At 39.7% G+C, this 13,095-nt stretch overlaps 1 long non-coding RNA gene across 1 annotated transcript; it reads right to left on the bottom strand.

Annotated features, from left to right (window-relative positions):
• Positions 1-1,336: 1,336 nt before the first annotated feature.
• Positions 1,337-6,421, bottom strand: LOC125321606. Its single transcript, XR_007201609.1, has 3 exons — positions 3,738-6,421; positions 2,538-2,658; positions 1,337-1,460 (listed from the first exon to the last, which is right to left on the bottom strand). It is a non-coding gene; the product is annotated as an uncharacterized LOC125321606 (long non-coding RNA).
• Between the last annotated feature and the right edge of the window lie 6,674 nt (positions 6,422-13,095).

Genomic DNA, 13,095 nt, shown 5'->3' with positions numbered 1-13,095 from the left:
TTTGCTATAGGATTATAAAAGGTTACAGGATTTTAAAGCAGATTGGAAGATTCTTTAATAGGGAGTCTATATACTGTTATATTTTATGGTCCTGACCCTTTCACAGTGACAAATCATGATTGATTAAAATGGTCACATGAAAGGGTATTTGCTTCAGCAAACTACTTATAAAATACGCTGTGGTTCCTAAATCAGGCTCTATTGTCAACCATAAACATCTATAGATGTTTGTAAACTTGATTCTGCCATTTGAAGATATGACCAGAAAATATTCTATAGTGTATTCTAGTGTGTATTATGGGAGCAATTGATTGATCCCAACTGCTAAAGAAATGAAAATATGTTCTTTCTTGAGGTTGTTCAAATCTAATATAATAACAACTATGGAAGGAAGATCACTAAACACTGATTTACTCCCATGGGTTATTAATATTTTCTCATACATCACCATTCTTTTTCATAGGATCATAGGGAAATTCAGGTTGGAAGGAAGCTCAGGAGGTCTCTAGTCCAATTTTCTGCTCGAAGAAAGGCCACATCTGAGGTCACACCACGTTATATGGGGCTTTATCCAGTCTGGTCTTGGAAACCTCCAGACACAGAAGCTGCAGAATGCCTCTGTGCAGGTTGTCAATCTCCTGCTTCCATGTGTTCCCACTGTCCCTCATCCTCCAACCATGCATCACTTCCTTAGCTAAGGCTCTCCTTTGGTTTGTGTGTTGTCATAGCTATATTTTAATTCCTAAACTGGATTTATATTGGTGTACCTTAGTACCTGTAGAAAGACCTGGTGATACTAATGAGATTATGCCCAAGTGCAAAGGCATCCATACCTGGGGCAGGACTGCAGACTCTGCAGACCTTCTATGTAAGCAAAGGAGAACAAACATCAAGTTAAAAAAATATTTCGTAGAATTTCAACTTGCCTTTCAAACAAACACATTTTCTGTAGATCTCACTTGTTAAGCAACACTAAACTCAAACACCAAAATCAATTAAAAAAAAACCCAAAAACCCCCCCAACAACAACAACAAAAAAATCAAAACAAACCCATAAAAATCCCTTAAATTAGATGCATATATAATTTAACAAACCTAATTTAACAAACCTGGGTGTGTAAAAGAAACTGGAACAGTAGATATATTTAAAACAGCCTAAGTCAAATCCTGAGAAGCTTTATATAATGCAGTAATGATCTACCTAGAATTATAAGAAATTTTCAATTCAATATGCCAGCTTATCCCACATATTTAAGAAACAGGCAAATAAATGAAGACAAGATTTGAGACTGTGACTTAAAAAATAGAGAAAACGGGAGTTTAATATATACTGTCAGATAAAAGGAGCCTGAAGGGAGATGATAACACAGTTTAAATACCCTGAAGGAAGCAATATCAAGGAATGAAGAGAGTTATTCACACTATGTAGTAGAGCTAAACCAATTTGTGTTTAACAGGACCTGCAAATTAAAAAAAAAAAAAACCTACTTCAGCAAGACAATATGAACATTTCAGGGGAACAGTACTGCATAACTAACTAGGACTCCAGCAGGGAGACTGCCACACTCTTCAACTTTCTTAAAACCTTTGTTCCCCTGCTGGTCAGCCAGGTAAACCCTGGTGCTGCAGCTATCTCATCTCGCAGTGGGGTGCCCACCCTTCACCCATGTTAATCCCCTTCTCTGGCTGGAGCTCCGTGCTCACCTTTACCCACAATGACAGGGTCAATCAGTGCCCACCCAGCTCTCACCTGTGCCAGACACCATGAGAGCCAGCCTGTTTCTGGGAAGGCTACTTCGAAACCATGAAGACTGGGGAGCATCTCCATGTGAAGACTGGCCCATAGCCTCAGAGTGGTCACTGGTGGAACCCCATTGCACACCACCCACCAAGCTGCACTGTCCTTAGCACTTAGCAGTGACCACCATCAGCAGACCAAAACCCCTGTCATCAAGGGCTTTCATATGATCATTATCATATGATACCTGCACCACACATTTTCAGGAGGTTTCTTTCAGATTACTGGACTAGATTGCATCTAGTTCATTACTGTCTCCTGAATGCTCTCTACCAACTAAAATGGACCAGGTGTGCTCCTGGGATACCTCTTCCAACCTGGTTTCATCTGAGATGTTTCTAGTTTAGGTGCTCTGAGACTACTCTGAACAAAAGCAAAGAAAATGTGGATGGTGGCAGTTCAATTCAAAAGTGCACTCTTGATTCAAATTCAAATGATAATGGAGATTAATCCAATTCCTCAGAGTTTCCAGGCAATTGCCTTCTTAGCCCTCTTCACCTGGGTGTAGAAAAATCTGGGCTTTATTCCCAGCATGAAGCTCTTTTGTTTCTGCATTTTTGCTTTTGCATTCCTCACCCTCATGCTCCCAGTTTCTGCAGGGACCATCATTAATATCTATGATTTCAAAGTTTCCTACTTTGTCTTTTTCCTACTTTGTCCCTGATATATTTATTTTTTCATTGGAAATGGCAGTCCCTGTATATCACGTCTAAGAAATATACTTTTGTTTTTCTGATACCTTCTCCAAGACCAAGGATCCAAAGGAAGTGAAAGGAAGACCTCCAGAGATTCAGAGGCCCCAAGAGGGAAACCACTGCTTTAAGGTTCCCCACAGACGAAAGGACGAGGCAATAATCAGCCTGCAACAGTAACACAGCACTTAGGGTGGATGACCTACTTCTGGAGAGGCAACAATGCCTCTTCAAATGCTCTACTACTCTCTCTCTTCCACCCCATCTCTCCCTTACGGTTCATGATTAAATCAGAGTAATCATACAAGAGAAAGAAAATTCCACATATGTTACAATTAGATTTAAAAAATGACCTTTCAAAGCTCAGCATCACAGATCATCTTTGATTTTAAAGACATTTCATTAGTCATGATGACTCCATGTAGGCCTGAATCCATTGCAATAATATTGAAGATGACAGCATAACAAAAAAATAAGAGAAAATGAAGGCAGGCATTGTCTTCATTATTCCTTTATATTGCAATATCTTCTGCAGGATAAATCAAGTGGATTTTACAAGCTGGGTGTTACAGCATAGATTCATTTTTCATAGCTTTCATAAACATTTTTCTGCATTAGGCAAACAACTGCCAAACAAAGGCTAAACTGTGCTTCTGGAGTCAAGCCATCCCTCAAGCAGTTCTGCATAAATCACACTGTGTTTATTGGTAGCCTCAGACAAACAAGCAGTAGCCCTGACTAATGACAACAAACGCAATAAAATAGCTATGCCTCATTGCTTCTAGAAAAGAAGAGAGAGGTAGCAGGACCATATTCCTGCTTGTTCTGATGTTACAGTAATTTTTCTGTCAGTGCCAGACAGGACAGAAATCCTTTCTCGAATTATTTCTCAAGGAAGGAGCGCCCAACCAACAGCAAGTAAATTAGGTATGACACAAGTTACCTGGATTTTATTCCTTGCTTTGATAAAGACTTCCCACCTGACTCAGACAGGTAATTTTTAGTATCTCTCTGTTCCCAAGCATTATGTATGAAAATAATTACTTCAGTGTGTATTAAGAAAACGTTCATTGCCTATTACTTGACACTATGGCAAGGAGAGTCAGACAGTCCAAGATCTTTCACATGTGGGATGAGTCCAATTGTTTTGAAAGATGTTATATACAAGCACAATAACATTGTTATAATAAAAGAGCCTGATTCATTATTGTCATTATCTTCCCAGGAATACATATAAAAGATTATACTTGAGTAATATTTCATAGTGTTTTTCTCTAGAGCCTGAGAAACCTCTGGAATGTTGAAATGCAAGCGCCAACATTCCTTTTTCAAATCAAGACTGAACAGAGAGGATTTGGAGCAGCAGCACCACCTGTCGGTAAATTTGTCACCAAATTACCTAAAAAGCAAACAAAATAATCGAAGCAGACCATGAAATGAAATGCAAGATATAACCTGAAAACTGTATCTTCTTCTGTATCATCTTACTGCCAAGACCCATGTGAAACTAGGACCCACATCAAGAGGCACCCACATTATTAGTGCCACAGAACTCTTCTTCCACATGAACTTGATCTTTTATTATAGGCAATGTTTTCTTAAGCCACAATTTCACTCTTTTCCTCCCAGTAATTTTGCAGAGCAAAGGCTGCCTAATTTGTGCAGAAGCTTCAGATTAAAACCAGGGTGGTTCTTCAAAGTGAGTATACACGGGAAAGAATGTTCCTGGAAGAGGCAAAGCCATCATAAGTGGCAAACAGTTTATCAAGCTGTCAGCAGTGTCACTTCTGGCTGCGAAATCTGAAAGAGCAACAAATGCAAGGTTAGCAAGTGATTATTACTTGAGGAAGGGTGGCATTCACATAACTGTGAAAACAGGGAAATCTCACAGTTCTTACTGATGAGATTGTTCTTCCAATGTGGAATAGCAATGCAGATACCTAGAAGATCATAAGGAAAATACCCATCTCATAACCTTAAGCTCTGAAACAGGTTGTAGCGTGCAGATATTTTGCTTGCTAATATAGTTTTCTATGGAGATGTTAAGCAAGGATTATGGCACACTGGAATAAAGGCAAAATGACAGAAATGAAACTGCCATCAACTGTAGAGATATGAGCAACAATCTGGGGAAAAAACAAAACAAAACAAAACAAAACAGACAATTTCACCAAATAAGCTTGAAATTAGTAAAATCTATGGTCAGTCTAGTATCACATAACGTCACACTTCTTACATTGAGTGCATGAGCCTTTCTAGACGAAGAACCCATCCTCTGGCAGGTGCTGTTGTGCTCAAACTACACCATGTAGTTTACACAGGCCCATTGCTCACATGCTTATCTGCCACTAGGTATTACTGCAAGGCACTGTTCCTGTGGAGGCTTTGATCTATAGTGCTGAGACCATCCAAGGCAGACCTGGCCATCACATCACTTGTTCTGGAGCTGAGCATCCACCCAGAAGAGCTGTTCCAAAGCTTCTGTGCTCTTCTACTGCCCGCACAAGTTTGGTGTGCAATGCACCTGCATCCACTGGGATCTATTCTACAAACACAAAATTCTGGATACAACGACCTCCAGCTTCCCTTGCACAACAAATATAGATTTTTTTTTTTTTTTTTTTAACACCTCTAGTAACTAATTGCCTGCTCACATATATTTTGAAATAACTCATTAGTTTTATTACGGATTTAGGCTTAAACAGCTGGTCACATGACTATTTACATCCCTCTTTGGAGAATTCTGAAACCAGCCCAGCAGCTGAAATTACAAATACATACCCTGGTTTTGCTGGTCCTACTTCTAATTGCTCATGCCTGAGAACATGATCAGTGTGAGCAGTTTCAGTGCTTAAGTTTCTCCTAGTGGTTACATATGATGAACTGCATGGTTTTCCTCTTTCTAAAATTTCTCACTGACTGACAGATGCATTTGTTTACAGCTTAATAGACACAGGCTGCAGACTTCAATTACATCATTGTGATAGGATGAAGGGAAATATGAGCTGTGTGAAGGACAAGTGGCAGTTGGGTGTCCTCATTCCTCACTTGGTCTCTCACTGCCAGCAATGGAAAATTTCAAAGGGGTCAACATAGGACACTACAGAATGTGGTCTTTTCTACCTTTAACTGCAATAGCATTTTCACTTCAGTTCTAGGAAAGCAGCTCTCCAGAAGGCTTGTACAATTCGGCCTCTTTGCAAGAATTGTGGTGGTCACTGCTCTCCAGATGGAAGCATTACCCGCAAATAAGTGTGCTGACATTTTCTCCTTTGCTCTTTTCCTCTCCTCTCCACATTAATAAGTTGCTAAGAGCAGGAAATAGAGGCCAAGTTGTTTCAGATGACTAATAGAGTTCAAATAACCCAATTAATTTAGTGCCCAACCTAAGGGACCTTAAAAGAACCTCAATTTTTCAGCAAATAGTCATTCAGCATTATATGAAGATATAATAACATTCATTAATCCCAAAGGAGATGCCAAGTACCAATTTAAAGTAAATGGGAACATCTTTGAGTTTCATTTGGACTTCTCAGACTTTTATATAAAAAAATCATATATTGTTTCTAAAAGATTTGCTTGTACCTATATAGAAATTACACTTTTGTAATTTTTTTTAAGTTTTTGTAATGTAACTGTGAACATTTGAAATTGCAGTCACTGTGCACTTCAGAACTGTGCTGAACTGAACTCCATATCTGAAAAGCATTTTTGAATAATGTGGTCCTTTTCCCTCATTTTGCAGCAAAACAGAAGGATAATGTATTTTTTTTAACAGTAATGACAAAATATCAAAGCACTCTACTTACTAAGAGCATCTTTTCCTTCATCAGCCCCCTTTGATTTCATATCATTGTTTTGGTTCCCCAAAATAAACATTTTTTCTCCTTCTTTTTAGATGAAACAGTTAAATACAGACAGAGAACTGGTAAGCATTACGCTAATGATCTCTAAATACAATTTTAGTACATTCATTATTTATTACAAGTATTTGAATTTCCATTGAATAAGTTCATTTTGGCTTAACCCTCTCCTAGCTTCTGCCTCAAGAGAAAACAGGACTGTTGGCAAACTACTGTGGGGCTTTTCAAATGCCCAGGTGTTGCAATGTAATCTACAAACTTACCTCTGGCATCTTTACAACACCTACATGTTTGCCTAAAAGAGACTTTTCCCACAAATGCTTTCCCAGCATATATGCAAAATGAATGTCTGAAATTTGTGATTATCTCAGTATCTTCGCATGTCTTTTACACAGTACATACCCACTGGGTCTTTACCATGTTTTCTATATCTGTATTCTAATACTTATAGATCTATTGATATCTATATCTACTTATAATTTGTATTTCCTGCCATCTTTTCCTGTGTTCTAAACCAGCTCATTTCATATCTTCATCACTGTCACTGTTGTGGCTCCACTAGAAATTCTGTACACACTGCTGTATACACAGTGCCCCAAACAATTTCATATTTATACTATAAGGAACAGTAAATGGGGAGAGAAGTACACATGATATAATAGTCAGTTGTTGTTATCTTCTGGGTGAATGTTTTTCTCCATCAGAACTGCAGCAAGAGGAGACTAGGAAAGCTGCAGTCACTACAAAAAGCCAATTTTAAAAAGATCATCAGGTGCAAAATTGTAAGAGTGGCAGAGCTTGCTCTGAGCTCTTCCTTTTTTTTTCTTTCCTGCATAGCTCCAGCAGCTCCAGCCTCATTACTTGTAAGTCAGGCAGCTTATAAGTAAGACACTGATGCTCTTTTGAACTGCTATTTCAGTTTACTGATAGCTAGATCAAGCACAGAATGACTTATTTTTCTAGCTTATTTTATTGTGGTGACTCTTCCTGATGTCACACTGAAGCCTAGCTCCCTCTATTTCCAAACTATCCAGTAAGTTTTAAGAAAAAAAAAAAAAACCAAAACCCACAAAACAGAAAACCCCAACAAACTACAAAAATCACAATCATAGTTACCATAGAAACTATCTCTAAGATACAGAACAATTTCTTAAAGAAGTCTGCAGAGGAGTACTGAGTATCATCAGAGCTGTGACACAGCGGTTAAGAAAAAATGAAGGGCAGGCTGTGCTCCGTAGCCTGAATTTCTCAGAAGTTTCTTGCAGTGATGAAGAGTGTCTCTGTTGAAACAGGAATGGCTATGTGCACAAAGAGTATCACAAGTAACGCAGTTCTGTGCCCGCAGCACGAGCTCTGGCGTGCCCCAGGTCAGAGAGAATCCAGCGGTGTTACTTCTGTGCGCCGCAGAAGCGACCTCGGCATCAGGAAGGGCGCTGCTGGGCGCGCTCGCCGCCTTCTTGGCAGAGGAGACACGGCAGGAGCCGGCGGTATCGGCTCACGTTCGCTCGGAGATAAAGGAAGAGAGAGGGGCTTCTGGTAAGGCTTCCAACAGGTTTATTGTCAGAAGTCTAGCAACCAGAACATGGCAATGATCATAATCACACCGGGAGGCTTTTGCCCTCAGTTTTACATGGGGTTTGAAAACCGCGGGGAGAGGGAAGGCAACCAATGAGTTACAAGCCAGGAGGAGAATACAATTCAACAAGAACCAATGGAGGAAACCAGGAGGTGGGAGAAACAACAAAGAACCAGTGAACAACCGAGTAAGAGAGAATTTTCCCGAACAGGGGAAGGCAGTTTGGACCCGGGCACAGCCATGGGGAGAATGCGGCTTAAGCTTCTGAGCCACCCCTCGACCCACCCTCCAAGTCTGTGTCCCGGGGAAATTCGATCCACGGGAGGGCCCGGGGTTGATTGGCATCTCGCTGCCCCAACCCAGCAGTGGGCTGGGTCATAAGAACAGACAGGTCCATCACAAGTGCATCACAAAACAATAAGAGTAATAAAACTTATCCCTTCGCATCTTCAAGTTGCTGCCCTTGATAAGAGTATGACTGGGGTGCTGCATCAGTCCCAGCCGATGGATATCACTCTGCATTTGTGTTTATATCTGTGAAAGAATGACAAGAGTTACTCTGGATGGAAATAATGTGTTATCTGGGCTTCTCATGGTACTGACATCTTCCAGTCTTGTGACACTATGAGGAAAATAAATCTCTTGTCATTTCAGCCCATAAATGGCTCCCTTTGGCATTAAAAAGTCTGTAAAAACCATAATTACAATTGCAAAAAAAACAGAGACAAAACCCAAGTAACAGATCCTACATGCATTCCCAATGCATGACATCTCAGGCATAAGTGCAGACACTTTTCTACTCAAAGATGCTGCCAAATGAAAAAAATGTCAGTGCTATTTGTTCCTGCTACTAAAAAAAATATGTTTTCTGAACCGCATTTCAAAATCACTTTGTATTGAGAATGCCTTCTGGAACACAATCCAGAGCTGTTATAGGAGAATTCTGCTACCACCTTCTGGCTGACAGAAACTCTTAGCACTTATTTAACCAGCATACACCGAGTTCATAATACGTTTGCTGTTTTTCAGTCTGCACACTTTACATGTTACTGCCCCATCTTCTTTAATACATAAATAGGAATTACACACAAAAACTTAAACTGCCATTTTGCAAACCTTTCTGTTTTGTAATTAGGAAGATTTAAATTTTTCATAATCAAAACGAAACTTCTTGACATAAAACTAAGTGGGCTTTTTCCACGTCTTTTCTCTCCCAAAAAAGTGTTGTGATTCAACCCAATGTATTTCATTATCAATGAACAGAGAAATCCATTGCTAACATCACTACAAAAAATCTCACAAGAAGTGCAGTCTTGTAAATTCTTTTGCATACTTCTCCCATTGCATGTGCAATTAGTCCCACTAACTTCACAGCATCAGAAACAAAGGGGATTGGTATCCTGGACAGCTGCCTTTACTTGAATACACTTGCTTGCAGTGAATTGAATGAAAAAAAGCATAACCAGATCACAGCCTCCTTAGCTGTGCTATGACCTTTTCTACCTTTTCTAAATACAATTTATTCTTAAAACTTCTGTAGCTGCCAAACAAAATCAGGACTTTTTTCTTTTGGTCTTAAGTAGCCAGATGTCAGCTCCAGAAAAGCCTGAAGCTGTTAGATTCAAGTTTCAGAACTGTTATGACAAAGAAATTTACATTGTGTATTTACACATTTAAAATACCCTTATTTTGGAAACAACATCAGATGTGGGGACCTGTCCAAGAGAGCACCTTGAATAAATTTGGTAATACTGAGCAAGTGAGAGTAATCGTGAGGAAAGTGTAGAGGAGCAAAGTAAAGGTCATCATTATTTCCCAGAACTAAGGCGAGGTCACTTCTAATGTAAGCCCTTTCTGCTGCTGAAACTGGTGCTCAGAACTTCAACCAGATTTAGTTGTTAGTCACCTCCAAGAGAAAAGAAGAAAAAAGGACAAAAAGCTGGAGATGGAAGCTCAAACACTCCATGAAAATATCCACCAAGGTAAAGTGAACGTACTACTATACTGTAACTTCTAAATATCTGATCTGTATTTAGAGACTCATAGAACCATTAAGTTGGAAGAGGGACCCTAGAGATCATCTACTTCCAAACCCCCTGCCATGGGGAAGGGATGTCACCCACTAGACCAAGTTGCTCAAAGCCCCATCCAACCTGGACTTGAACACTTCTATTCTCTGAGCAACTTATTCCAGTGCCTCACCACCCTCACAGTAAAGAACTTCTTTCTAACACCCAACCTAAACCTGACCTCTTTCAATTTAAAGCCATTATCTCTTGTCCCATCACTACAAGTCCATGTAGAAAGTCCCTCTCTGGTTCTCTTGTAGTTCCCTTTGTGTACTGGAAGACTGCTCTAAGGTCTCCCTGGAGCCTTCTCTTATCCAAGATGAACAACACCAGCTCTCTCAGTCTGTCTCCAAAAAACGGGTGCTCCAGCCCTCTGTTCATCTTCATGGCTCTCCTCCAGACTTGCTCCAACATCTTTCTTGTGCTGGGGCCCCCAGAGCTGAATGCAGCAGGTTGGATCTTTTCAGAGTGGAGTAGAGGGACAGAATCCCTGCCCTCACCCTGCTGGTCACACTGCTTTTGGTGCAGCCCAGGACACAGTTGGCTTTCTGGGCTGTGAGAGCACATTGCCAGGTTGTGTTGAGCTTCTCATCCACCAACACTACCAAGTCCTCAGGGCTGCTCTTATTCCATTCTCTGCCCAGCCTGGACTTGTGCTTGGGATTGCCCTGATCCATGTGCAGGACCTTGCACTTGGCCTTGTTGGCCTTTACGAGGTTTACACAGGCCCACCTCTCAAGTCCGTTAAGGTCCCTCTGGATGGCATATTTAGTTTCAGTTCTTCTCCCACCAGTATTCCTGTAATCTATCAACTTTGTGTTCAGATTGATTTGGGTCACAGCATTAGTGCACTGTATGTATCTACACAAATTATCTTAGTATCTTCTTTCAACTAAGGAGTTGAATTTTTAAAATTTCACCATAGCATTTATGTTTAATTAGTCACAGATTGTGTAGTATTTCAATCTTGTTTCAGCTGCAGGAAGGATGAAAAAGGTCATTATAATACATGCATCACTGCAAGTTATGACAAAGCAGCACTCTGGAGAATGGCTGTACAGACTGCATCAAACAGGTTTTACTTTCTGCAGCGAGGTCAGAGGCATAGAAAAATTTAAATGGAAACCATCAACATATTATCCCATACCCTACTGAACTCAGTAACAAAATTTCCAGTCTCCTTAGTAGCACCGGAAAGCAGACTTCTGAAAACTGCCTAAAATACTGTAATGTTTTCTAGATATTGCAGGCACCTACGTTGCTTAGAAAATTACCTTTGAAAATTCTGCCTTAAATGAATTCCAACAATTGCACAGCAAGCCTGTGCTAAAGTCTGATATCAAAGGAGGTGGTGAGCCTTAATGAAGCATCTACTTAAATTCAGGTCATGCTTTAGCAGCAAGCACTCTGGTGGATTATTAGAAGAGGATGCTGTTTAATCTCTCTTACCTCCTGGGAAAACCTGGCATTTAAAAAAATGACAGAAGGGGGAAAAAAGTGTTCTCTCCCAAAAGTCAGTTGTTCTGCTTCTCCATGAGATGTGACATTTTAAGATGTTCTGCCCATCAAATCTGAACATATTCAGTTGAACAAGACAGTTTCTTGCAAACTCTGCAGGCTTTTCGCTTTTAGCTTTACAGGGATTTACATTTGTATTTTAAACCTCTGCTAAGCTTCCTAAAGACAGGATCGGTTTATTATTTCACATTTTGATATTTCTAGATCTGAAACAGAGCTACCTGCCTTGATTTTAAATGAGTCCTCAGAATCCGTTTAGATTTCAAGGACTCCTTTGCTGTTCCAAGGAAGTTGAGGGAACCCAAAATGCCCTTTGCCTCTGATTAGAAGCCAAAATATGCTGGTGTGACAGGTGCTACCAACACAACAGCTCTAGCCTGAAGCTTGAACCTTGAAAACCTTCTCCTCACCATCCTTCAGGTTTATTGAAAACTGATTTAGTTTGGGGCAATCCCATGTTCAGCAGTTCTGCACGAACAATGTCCTGATTTGAAGATGCCAGGATGAAAGACTCCTCACCCAACAAACTGGCAAGCAAATCAGCAGATTCTGCATCTTGAGAAGTGAACTGAAACATCCTGTTTCTTTACAGGTTCCAGTTCTACAGGGAACCCACGCCATTTCCAATGCTTGGAAATATGCCTAAGTCCCATAATCCATGGACAAGATGGAATGACTTTTGACTGGTAAAAATTCAGGGTAGCTTTTTTCAGAGGAAGACTTTTTACAGAATCTAGCTCTGTGGAAAAAAAAAAAAAGGGTGGGGGAGGTGGGAGATAAATCCCTCTGCTGTCAGCCAGAAAACACATTCATCAGGTCAAGACATGTGCATACATACATAAAATCCAGAATGTACATTCTCCTGTGCTATGTCTGTTCAAAGTAGAACACTGCTTCCAAAATTGTTTAATTGTAGAATTTCTAACGTGAGAAAAATAGAGCAGTTGTAATTAAAATAAAAAGTGTACACTCACAAATCTTTAACTATTTCTCAGATAAGATGTCTTAGAACACCTAATACAAGATCCAGTTGTTAAAGACACCATAAAAGTTTGTCTAGCATTCTGGAATCTAACACTCTGGACAACTTTGAAACTGAAAATAAAGGACAAAACACATAAAAATTATCTTTTTCTCATATTATCTTTATCAAAATTATCTTTATCTCATATGAAAGGTTTCTACACAAAATATACAGGAATAAATTAGATTTAAGTCTATCATGCCCACAAGATTAATATCTAAATCTTATTTGAACAAGTTACTTTCTATCTTTACAAAACTGGGTTGAAAGCCTCTCAAGCCTTCCTATCAAGCACAGAAAATGCCTTTTTGAAGCTAGGCAGACTTCTGTGAGATGAGTCTTATGTACTGTAAATTTGTAGTGTTTTGTACAGGCTGAATACACGCGATTTCAAGAGTTGATTACAAACCATTGTTTGCTTCTGTTGTGTTCTGTGAAACAAAAAACCTCATTCTATTTAACGTCACGTTCAAAGATGATGGATACAGCTCGTTAACCTTCAGAGATCTGACTGTGTGTGTTAGAATTGACAACACATTGAGTTTTCATATTAAT

This window comes from Corvus hawaiiensis, chromosome 2 (assembly GCF_020740725.1).
Source record: "Corvus hawaiiensis isolate bCorHaw1 chromosome 2, bCorHaw1.pri.cur, whole genome shotgun sequence".
NCBI classification, from domain to species: domain Eukaryota; kingdom Metazoa; phylum Chordata; class Aves; order Passeriformes; family Corvidae; genus Corvus; species Corvus hawaiiensis.
This window is presented reverse-complemented; position numbering and strand designations above follow the sequence as displayed.